Here is a 12,526-nt window from a genome sequence, read left to right as displayed (position 1 = left end):
CTCACCGGACTCCGTTCACCGACAGCCGGACTCCGGTCACCGACAGCCGGACTCCGGTCACTGATTGCCGGATTTTTTCCGGTCACCGGTTACCATATTTTTTCGGTCACCGGTAACTCAGTTACCAACCCCCAGTAACTCGGATTTTCTCCGGTCGTCGGATTTTGGTAACCAATAACTCGGTTACTGACCCCCAGTAACTCGATTACTGACCCCTAATAATCAATTACTGACCCCCAATAATTAGTTACTGACCCCAGTAACTCGGTTACTGACCCTTAATAATCAGTTACTGACCTCCAATAATCAATTACTGACCCCCAGTAACTCGGTTACTGACCCTTAATAATCAGTTACCAGTAACTCGGTTACTGACTCCCAATAATCTACTTATTCCAGCTTAATGTAATAGAAAATAAGAAATACCAGAAAATAATCGAGTTACTGACCTCCAATAACTTAGTTACTGACCTCTAATAATAGTTACTGACCCTAGTAATCACCCCCGGTTGATCATTTTCATATAAATAAGGCTCTAGATGCAAATAATTTCATCTAAATAAACAAAAGGGCCAATTACATAGAAGTCCACTTTGACACATTTTATCCTATATAAGTCCACTCAAACATTTTTACCCATATAAGTCCACCCAAGCCTAAATAGTGTCTTATATTTGGTATTAAAGTTCAACAAAATTACAGACTGCCATCCAACTAAAAAATTAGATTTTCTCTCTTATTTTTTGCAAAAATGCCATTGATGTAAAAAGTCAACAACTAAAAAAAGTCTTCGGCTGACCTCCGGCGAGGTCTCCGGCCAACCTCCGGCAAATTTTCCGGCCTGACTTCGACGAACTTTCCGGTCGACCATCTGTGAGAATTCTGACGACCACAAAAACTACTACTTACGATAACAAAAGATACTACCACCAGCAACAAAAAGCTATTACGACCAGCAAAGAAAGCTACTACCACTGACAACAAAAGATATTATCGACAACAATAAAAGATACTGCCACCAACAAAGAAAACTACTACCACTGACAACAAAAGATACTACTGTCAGTAATAAAAGCTACTACCGCTAGCCAAAAAAGATACTACCTCCAGCAACAAAAGCTACTACCTACGATAACAAAATATACTACCACCAGCAATAAAAACTACTACGACCAACAAAGAAAGCTACTATTATTGACAACAAAAGATACTACCAACAACAATAAAAGTTACTGCCACCAGCAAAGAAAACTACTACCACTAACAACAAAAGATACTACTGTCAGTAACGAAAGCTACTACCACCAACAACAAAAGCTACTGTTACCCGCAACAAAAACTACTACAGTGAGATTTCTGACAATATCCGGCAAGGTCACAAAAGTTATGAAAGCTATTTTTAGAGACCTACAAAACTATGAAATGTAGACGATACGACTAATAAAAATGCTAAGAGAATACAATAAATTTCATGGTACAAAAAGTATGAAGCCTTCTACATTGATATAGTCAAGTACAAAGATTACATAAAACTACTACTATAGTTCCAAAAGCCTTCTACATCGATATAGTCTAGAAATCTTCATTGGTTTTGGAGTTCATGTGGGCAAAACAGTCATTTTACAGAGTTAATGACAGTTATGTGATTAAAGAGAAAATAAAGGCATAATTGTAATTTTCTAGGCATGAAGGCATGTTTGTAAATAAACACAAAATCAGGACGAAGTAGTAACTTCATAGGGGGCTTATGAATAGTGTTTCAGCTGTACGGGTTTTAGTATATAGTAAATTTTAGATCATGCGACTTTTAACTCGCGGGATAACAAAATTCTAGTCTTAAGATCCCCAAATCCTCTCATAACTCAGTCCTCATAACCACCGTGGTGGAAAGTTCTCCAACGGCTTCGACCTCGCTTGGGATCAATTCGTCGGCTGCTCCAATACGCCGCCATACTCTCCCTCCCCATGCCAACCATATGTCCTTAGCCACGACCACATCACCATGCACAGCGATCGATGCGTACTTTATGAGTGATGTTGACTTGGGCGCAGCTGGACTACTTTGTGGCGGCATTTCGGGTCAAGATTGAGTAGAACTCGATCCAAAGGAACATCTTATTGAAAAGCTGTATATTTTTTCGTTAACTGATTCATGACGACAACAGAAAAATTAATTGCAAGTCAAAACCAACACTTTGGCTCAAACATGTGGGTGACATTCTGTAGGACATTAGGTGATTGTCCACTAGATGGTCTGAAGAATTTTCGTGAGAATTTCCTTCAATGTTATTCTTTTGTTGTCCATTGTTTTAATTTAAATTTGAATATGCCTTGGGTATGACTGTAAATTGACAAACCAGTTAGTCTCTAAAACTTGAAGAACATTCAACTAATGTCTGCATTTTAAATAAAACAATCCAAACATTTTTAATCACACTTCATTATCCAACTCTAATCTATAATCAAAACGTATGCTACATATTTTTTATAATTAGATTGGTGTCTGCTACTCTGGTAGCTTTTTGTTATTCCTTCAATATTTAATCTTTGTAACTAATAAGAAAAATGGTGAGGACATGAAAAGATGGAGCAGTAGTTGGAGACACATGAGTGTGTGGTCCTTTTTGTGCTTTGTTCTGCTTTATGTTAAAATTTATCTGTAGTAAATTGTTGTGGGAAATGGGTAAAAGTGATTCGGATTCATATGTGAATGAGTGTCATTGGACTATACAGTATCAATTTTTTGACCGAGATCCCTAGTCTTTAAGGCTATCAGAAGCCATTATTCCATTCTGCATATGCAAGAGTACGATTTACTCCATCACTCGATTAAATTATTGATTCACTTTTAACTCTCAACCGTATAAGATTTCGAGGTCTAAGATGAAACTAACGAGGTGTTCCAATCTATGTGCAACATCATTCAGCCATGACATCAGGGATTATGAAGAAGTATCGTCGTCTCAGTCAAAACCAATCTAAAACATGGGTCCGGTTTAAGGGTTATTATTTTTTACATACTTTTTGACACTCATTCGTGGCCTTTAAATTTTAAAACTTTTAACGATCTAAATTACTTGCTAATATGATGTCAACAAAAAGAATGTGATGTGGAAAGTGACATGATTTACCTATTTTCGTAACAAATTAGATTTACTTTTCTTTATTAAAATAAAAAACCAAATCCAATTCTAACTTGAAAAATCAAAATTCAAATCGTATACAATAAAAAGAAATAAAAGAAAAGAAGAACGTCAGAAGAACAATGTCCACAAGAAGAAACAAGAATAAGAAGAACGACAAACAACAGGAACGTAGAAGAATAAATATCAAAAGCACCATCTCTAACTTGAATCTCTCATCTATCAATTTACAACAAGAATACAGGTATGTAAGAACATAATTATCTTTTCTTTTCTTTTTTTGTCGACATAGCATTACAGATAACTAGATTTAGGGTTTAGTAATTGAATCGAAGTTTCCGGTATTTGATATATTTATAATACCAAGGAAACCTACATCTTGTATAGCCCAGAAAAACTAAAGAAACTAAATTGACATGGGGTACATATATGTATGGTTGCCTTTCGTAAGTGTAGGGTTTAGGGTTCTTTGTTTTTCTTTGAATAAGGGTTCTTTGTTTAAAAGTCACATATTTGTTTTGACAAATAACAAAAAAAAAGAAAACAGCTTGAAGGTTTGTACTTGAATGCAAAAGAAGAGCTTACGATTGTTGTCCATGTAAATATATTAGAGGAGCTTTTCTTTTTTTTTCTTTTTTTTATTTGTATACGTTTTGATTTTTGATTTTTTAAGTTAGAATTGGATTTAGTTTTTTTATTTTAATAAAGAAAAGTAAACCTAATTTGTTATGAAAATAGGTCAATCCATGTCACTTTCCACATCACATTTTTTTTTGTTGACATCATATTAGTAAGTAATCTAGACCGTTAAAAGTTTTAAAATCTAAAGGCTACGAATGAGTGTCAAAAAGTGTTGAAAAAACAATGACCCTTGAACTAGATCCCTAAAACATATACTACATGTTCTACGCATCGACACAGCTAGAGGCGTTTTACCATTTTGGTTTAGTGACATAAGTCTTCATTTATAAGTATGAGGTCGTGAGTTCTACTCACAATAAACTCATAGTATCTGAATTGTTTAACTGAATAAAAAAAAGACTAAGAAAAGAAATATTATGTGCTTTCTTTCTTCTCACGTCTCTCTTCTTCTCGAGTTATTTTCCCATACCTGGTTGGTTTTTTAATCTATCGTAGTATCTGAGTTGTTTAACTGATAAAAAAAAGACTAATAAAAGAAATATTATGTGCTTTCTTTCTTCTCACGTCTCTCTTCTTCTCGAGTTATTTTCCCATACCTGGTTGTTTTTTTAATCTATTTGCTCTCTTCTTTCATCACTAGCAAATTCCATCAAAATTTCTTTTATATTTTTTTTGAAGGTAGGAAAATTCCATTAATCAACGATCAAAAATGACCAAAAGATCAAACAAGGATAGTCCAAAGACCATACAAGCAGATAGCAATGAAAAGTAAAGCTACATCTACAAAAAGAAATAACAACCTCAAAGCTATATCCAAAAAGGTGGATATGAAAACTAGAAAGCAAAATAACCTCTCAATCCCTAAAAACAACTTAGTTTCCAATCGAATAAGGCCTAAGACCCAATGGTGTACATGTTATCAAATTGAGAGAAAAGAGAGAAGCTATTAGAGATCAGAAGGGGTCTTTCCTAGATACACCAGGACCTACTCCTCCCCAGCCTCGGACTCGAGGCCTGTTTCTGCATTGGCCCCTTCCGAACTAGGAGCCATAGAATCTGATAGCTCCGGATCTCTATTTGTTGTCCTCTTCTTGTTACGACTGCCACGTGGACGACCTCTCTTCTTGAGAGACTTTTCCTGAGAAATACTTCTAAACCGCACTGGAACCTCTACCAGCTCGCCAGAGTGAAAGCTCGACTTTGGCTTCTTCAGCACCAAATCATTCCCAACTGGCCCGTCTCTAGAAAACCCAAACCCATCAGCTTCAGTCCCAAACCCAAACTTCCTTTTCAGCCCAGAGTCACCCGGCCCAACCTTTAGAGGCCCACAACCCGGCCCAACATCCTCAGTCAACCCCATCGGCTCAATCAACCCTAGTTTGAAACTAGGGTTTCCTGCCGAGATATTCGGGGGAGAGACAACCAACGCAGCCGCCTCCTCACTGCCACTCAGTCCATCCTCCAACCCCGTCGGCGCAGCCTCCTCCACCTGCAGAGCCGACTCCTTCACCAAACCACCAACTTCCCTCGATTGGCTCGCCAAAAGCTCGACCTCACCATCGACGGCGTGAACTGCCTCAACCACTGGTAATCCATAGATCAAGCCCTCGTCACATATACCTCATCCATGCCCAAAGAATCCACAATCCTTGCAAATCCCATGAGATCTTTCAACCTAGAACTCTAGCTTGACAGCTAACTCCAGCAAGTAGTCAAAGATGCGTTCGACCGAAATCCAGTTTCGAACGTCCAACACAACCCTAACTCACTGAATCTTCTCCTTCCTCTGAATCAGACCCAGATCTGCTCTCACAAAAACACCCAAACCATTCACAACACGGCTAAGAACCATGTTGTTCCTCATGGCAAAACGGAGTCCGACAATTGAGATCCACACCTCCAAGTGATTCAAGAAACATCCTCCACCGGGCTAAGCCCGTCGTATTCCGCCAGGATAAGCATACCACCGTTGAAAGACCACGGTCTTCCACTAGCGATTCGGTCTCTCTCTGCCTTCGACTTGAATTGAAAGACAAAGTGACTTGATTCCTCTTCACGAGCCAATAGCTTCTCCTTCAGATTCCATGCCCCGAAGAGAACCGAGGAATGGATGGGAGTCACCACCGGCTTGTTCATTCTGATTAGTCGTCCGCACATGTAGAAATGGGGATCGGCGTCCCCTGTTGAGATCCTAGTCTCTATCTCGGTCATTTGGCCGCCGTCGGGGAAACCCTAGCAGAGCCAAAGCCGCCCTCTTTTCTCTTTGCGTACTTGACTAAAAAAGGTTTAAAATTTCTTTTATATTGATTCTTGTGCTCTTTTTGTTATATAGAAAGATCGATTTGAATTAGAAGAGCTATAGTTATCATCGTCATAGGAACGTATATATGTTTAATTTGAGTTCTACTAAATTATTGGAAGATAAGATTTTAAAACTACGGTGACCTGAATACGTTCTCATTGTTTTTTGCATTTTTATACAATAGTATTGTACGCGTTTGTCGTTTTCGATTTCAAAAAAAAGCTATCCGGCTAAGTTACAAGACACCATTTCGGATCCTATAAATACACATTCGTTGATTTGTTTTCATTTTCAGAATTTATTTTTGGAAATTGTTTTTTAAAGCGTTACTAAACATGACCTTAATCGCCCAATACCGTTTGGTCTAAGTCTTTCTTTATGAGTGAGGTCGTGAATTCAATTCACAATAGCACATTAGGGTTTAGGATTACAATACACATTAATTATGTATTTGATAAGAAGAAAATAGAAGACCTATAGATACAGTAACAACTAACACCTTATTCTGCAAAATTATTATTCAGAAGTAAAAATTCTGGTCCTCCATGAATTAGCAGCCGGAGAAGACACAATTTAAGATATGCAGATCTTCTACCTCAAAAAATTCCTAGTTCTCCATGGATTTAGTTGTCTATTAAACATGTTCATGAACCAAACAATGATTTTGAAAACGTAAGCCGATCTACTTGACCAAGAAGAAAAATAGCAAAAGGTTTCACAGAGAGTGAGTGGCATTGTCCCAACAAAGTCAAAATTTCATTCATCAAATAAAAAGAATAAGAAGAAAGAAAGAAAAAAACTATAATGGATGACCATATATATGAACGAGTGGAGATCATAGTTTAGGTCCTGTGGGTGGGGATGGAAGTGATATATCAGGATAACCCCACATCTAGGATCATCAGTTATTTGAGTTTGACAAGACCCAAAGCTTAAAACCTCCATAATAACAATGTGGTGTGTGGAAAATTAAACAAGAGGCTAAGCACGACGAGACAAACAAAGCTTGAGAATATTGACCATCAAACATATATTGCCAATTAGCTAGTATGGTGTCATCTTCCAGAATCCATTTCGTATTTGCCCGATCTTCAACTTGTCTACGTCCGACAAGGAATGTGTACTGAGATTTTATCTTCTGTGGAATCTGATATATATTCACATGGTACGGGAAAAAGATCATTTACATAAAATAGAAAAAATCAAACCCTATTTTAACAATAATTTTTTTTATTAACCCATTTGAATACAATGTACTTATTTTAAGCCTAAATACACAAATCTTTATTAAAATATAATAATATATTTTTAAAGACTTTTTTACCCTTAACTTTTACTTAAAGAGAAAAAGTGAAAAAGATGGAGGGAAGACTTTGCCGGAAGCACACCGGGCTTCGGCGCTAGTCACTGGCGGCCGCATTCCGGGACTTCGAACTCTGGCCGCCGGAATCCGGTCACCGGTCACTAGAATTTTCCGACGGCCGGAAAATTGCCGGCATCCGGTGGCCGGAATTTTTCGGAAATCTCACTGGATTTTTTTAAATGCCATCGGAATTTACGTGATCTTAACCCAAGTACGAAAAATAAAGTTTACTACCCCTAGTAAACTTTTACTGGGGGTAGTAAACTCAAAATAAAGTTTCTCAATGACCATTATACACCTTAAAACAGTGAAAAATCAACTTAGACGTAGAAAAATAAAGTTTACTACCCCTAGTAAACTTCTGCTGGGGTTCTGCTGGGGGTAGTAAACTTGCAATACAGTTTTCCTATGACCATTATATACCTTAAAGGAGAGAAAAAATCAACATATATGCAAAAAAATAAAGTTTACCACCCCTAGTAAACATCTTACTGGGGATAGTAATCTTGCAAAATAATATCTCCAAGGCTATAAGTACACATTAAAACGGAGAAAAATCAACTTAGATGCGAAAAAAATAAAATTTAACTTTTACTGGGGGTAGTAAACTTGCAAAACAGTATTTTCAAGACCATAATACACACTAAAACAGAGGAAGAACAATTTAGATTCGAAAAACTAAAGTTTACTACTCCTAGTAAACTTTCATTAGGGGTAGTAAACTTGCAAAAAAATATTTTCAATGCTATAATACACACTAAAACAGAGGAAGAACAACCTAAATGCGAAAAAATAAAGTTTATTACCCCTAGCAAACTTATACTGGGGGTTAGTAAGCTTGCAAAACAATATCTCTAAGGCCATAAGTACACATTAAAACGAAGAAAAATCAACTTAGATGCAAAAAATAAAATTTACTACCCCTAGTAAACTTTTACTGGGGGTAGTAAACTTACAAAACAGTATTTTCAAGGTCATAATACATACTAAAACAGAGGAAGAACAATTTAGATTCGAAAAACTAAAATTTACTACCCCTAGTAAACTTTTATTGGGGGTAGTAAACTTGAAAAACAATATTTTCAAGGCCGTAATACAGAGTAAAACAGAGGAAGAACAACTTAGATGCAAAAAAATAACGTTTACTACCCCCATTAAACTTTTACTGGGGGTAGTAAACTTGCAATCTATTATCTCCAGAGAAAAATCAACACACAAGCAAATAATAGAAAATTACTACCCCTAGTAATTTTTATATTTTGGTAGTAATTTTTATATTTTGGGTGCAAAACACAAAAATAAGATGCTATGAAATATTACTATCGTTAGTAAGAATCTTAATTATTCCATATACATCAACGCCAAAATGTATCTAACAGTTCTATCTAACCAAAACTGATTTCATAATTATCAAACATCAATGAGAGACTAACGAAGGTACATAAACCTTTAGTTAACCAGAAACCTCAACGTTTGTTCACGAAAAAAAAAAAAACAAACCAGAAACCACAACGACGGTGGCACAACGCTAGCTCATCCTCTACAACAACGGCGGCCTTCAAAACAGTTCCGGCACCATCGATTTCAACCCAGTGAAATTGAACCAGTCTGATTCAGTGAAGTCGACCTCTGTCTTCAGACTTTGGAGAGAAACAGAGAGAGAGATGCCGATGGTGAGAGAGTGGGGATCCGATCTCTAGAGGCATCGAACTTGCAATGGAGAACACTGACGAGCGATGTTGGAGAAGGGTGATTGGAGGTCGTCGATGTCGGAGAGGAGAGATCGGAGGCCGTCGACTTCAGATGCGCGACAACCTAATCTGGATTTGACGCTTCTCTTCGGCTCAACGGTCTTGGCGGGAGGAGAGAGTGAGAGAGTGTGTGTGCTTTCCAGATCAGAGGAGAGAAGGAGGAAGAGATCTGGTCAGAGATGTGTCGGTGATCAGTTCGGCGGTGACGAGGACCGACGTGAGGGATCTAGCATCATCGGCGTCGAGGCAGCGTCACCGGTGCGGTGCTTCGCCAATGCTTCATGTCATTGGTGCTTCGCCAGAGAGAGGAATCAGATTCACGTTTGAGAGAGGAAAAAGAGTGGGAGAGTTTTTTGAGAGAGAGAGAGTTAATGATCGGGAAAAAAGAGGAGAAAGAGAGTTAAATTAGGGTGAGGGTATTGACGTCTTTTTGTTAGAATTCATTGAAATTGGGTTGCTGAATAGATTTTCATTAGAATGGGCTAAAATGATGTTAAATTAGTAGTAAATGGTCATTTACTCTTTTTTAATTGTGGATATAAATTAAAGAAAGAAGAACTAACATATAAACGAGGGATTTAGGGCATCTTAAATTTACAATGTTAAAAAAAGAACAACCGACGCTTCATAGGGATAAATTATAGTGAAACATTATATATCTAGGTTACGGCCTAGTAAACTTTTTGAGTTTTGTCTAATTAAATAGACTTAATTAGCATAAATCTCAAACAATATTCATACATGATCAAATTATCTACTTAGAAGCCATTATGAGATGAGATGTAATACCCTAGTTTTTCATATCAATTTTCCTTGTATTATTCCCATAATTAATGAAGGATTATTTATGAAAATTCTTTGGTTTACGTGAAGTTGAAGTTTCGGGAGTTTAATTTAAGATGCTTTGACTTTTAAGAGGCCAAAAGTTGACTTTATTTTCCGTGAGTTATCTTTGAAAACTTCCTTCATGAAAGTTGTAGAGCTTGTCGATACGAGTTCGTAGACACGCGACACGCGTAAATCGGAAGTTGTGAGAGAAAGTTATGGTTAGAGGAAGTTAGGTTCCGGGTGTGGAAAGTGTTTAAGTAGGAAAATGTGTGTGGGTTTTTTTTTTGGAAACCCTAACACTAAACAACTCTCTCTCTTCTCACTCTCCTCACTCACTTCACTCTCTTTTCTCTCTCTTCTCCCTCTTCCTCTCTCGAGCTCTCCCGAGGACCAAACTTTCGCCGGAGCTAGCTCCACCGTCCAGCCACCGTTTGGACCGCCGCTAGTCCCGTTAGACTCCCACAGGTGCCCTCTTCAAGGTTGGGCAGCTGCTGCTCGGTGTGGGACGCCGGAAACAACGCTTTCGGCCGGCAAAAGGGGGCTGTTGTGCCACCGGTCGGAACCGCCGTATACGGTGGCGACGAGGGGCATCCTTAGGTGAGTCTTGATCCTCTCCTCTTCCTGGTAGTGACTAGGCATAGATTGAAACAAGTTTTTGAGGTTTTGATGCCGGATTTGTAGGTGTTGCGGTTTGATTCGGGTTACTGTTTTCGGGGCAGTTTCCGGCCAGTTCCGGCCAAAATTGGTTGAAGCCTTAGGTATGAAAGTTGTTCCTCTTGCTTCACTTCAACTTTGCTGTTGTGAGTTTCTCCTAAATCAGAAGTTTGGGGTGGCGCGTGGGGCCCACTCGCCGCCGCCTGTGGTGGCGCGTGGCGGCGCGTTCGGCTGAGTGGCGGCCTTAGTTTCCTGTGGTTAGCTAGTCCTTGCTGCTGTGAGCTTGTTCAGTGGTAATATGGCTAGATTTTAAGCAAGGTTGGCATGCTAGGACTTAAGTTTATTGGTGTTGGCTTGGTTGGGTTAGAGTTTAGGTTTTGAAGAGTTGAGGCAGCTCTGTTGTGTCGTTGAGTTCAACGACTTTGAGAAGTTGTCCTCCCTTGAGTTAAGGGTTAGTTTAAGGGTATTGTGTTATCCTTTACTACTTTGGTTTCTAAGGTTTTTAATTGTGTGATTTTAGGTGATTTGTGATTTTGTGATTGGCTTGCCTTCTTTAGGTTGGGGGTTTCGCAGCAGGATATCTAGGTGAGTAAATCTCACCAAGGTTCACTTTCGAACCTAATATTATTATGGTCATATGATGATAATGATGATGATGTTGGATTTAATTATATGCTTTTAATTGTTTAAAAAAAATATATATATGAGCTTGATCGCCAACGGCTCATAGGTAAGATAAAACAAGTTTCTTTAAATGCTATTTTGAGATTTATGTGATCATAATTTTATTGATTATTGATAGATTATTCTTGTGGAATATCTATAATTTGTTCATGTAAATATATCCATGTGGAAGGATATAATTTATGATGTGATAGTATGTTGTTGAGAATAATGATGTGATATTGTGTTGTTAAGAATAATGATGTGATATTGTGTTGTTGAGAATAATGTTGTGATATTATGATTGTTGGATAAATAGCCAAACCGGGTTCCAAGCCTTTATTTTGGGTGATTGGTTGCGGTTAAGATGCTATTTATCATTTTTGTGTTTGATATTAGACAGTCAAACCGGGTTCCAAGCCTTTGGCCGGGTGATTGGTTGCGGTTAGGAATAGAGCTCTAGTCCGTCTGTCAGTGTAGGTCATGGGAGATACTATATGGTATTTGAGACCCATGGGTACACATAGTGTTGTTGTAGGTTATGAGGGGTATTTTATTAAATATTTAGGACTCATGGGTACATTTCTTGGGTAATGTGTTAGATGTGTGGTTTTTAATTATTGATCCAGTCTCTCTTGTGGAATATTGGATGTGATAAATGTTGTGTTATTTTTGAGTTTACTCATACGAGCTTTTTAGCTTACCGGGTTTGTTGTTTACAACCCGGTGCACTAATTCTTGGTGTAGGGGTTAGACCTGTAGGTGAGGATCAGCAAGGTTGAGGTGGAGGCTTAGTGGCAGAGTTTTTTTTTGTTGGGTTTTGGTTGTTCATTGTATATTTTTTTTATACATTGGGATAGACAATATTAAACTCATGTGAGCGTTTCATTTTCTTGACTCTCAAGTTTATGTAAACAAGGAAATGTAATATTTAACTCAATTTGGAGTTGTGTGTAAATTTACATTCCGCATTGAGTTTATTTTCCTTGAAATTTGTTGAAGCAGGTTTTGGGATTATATTATTTTAAGTTATATCATGCCAAAATTTTTGAAAATTTCCTTTCGAAAATTGGGGAGTGACATGAGAGGAGCACGGCTCCTCTTCTCAAAACCTAGCCGTCATGGCTTGGTTTCCCAATCACGGTGATCGACGCCGGTACCAAGTGGAGTTCTCTTCTCC

Source organism: Fragaria vesca, linkage group LG2 (genome assembly GCF_000184155.1).
Source record: "Fragaria vesca subsp. vesca linkage group LG2, FraVesHawaii_1.0, whole genome shotgun sequence".
Classification (NCBI taxonomy): Eukaryota; Viridiplantae; Streptophyta; class Magnoliopsida; order Rosales; family Rosaceae; genus Fragaria; species Fragaria vesca.
The sequence above is the reverse complement of the archived record's forward strand: the minus strand, read 5'-3'. Positions refer to the sequence as shown.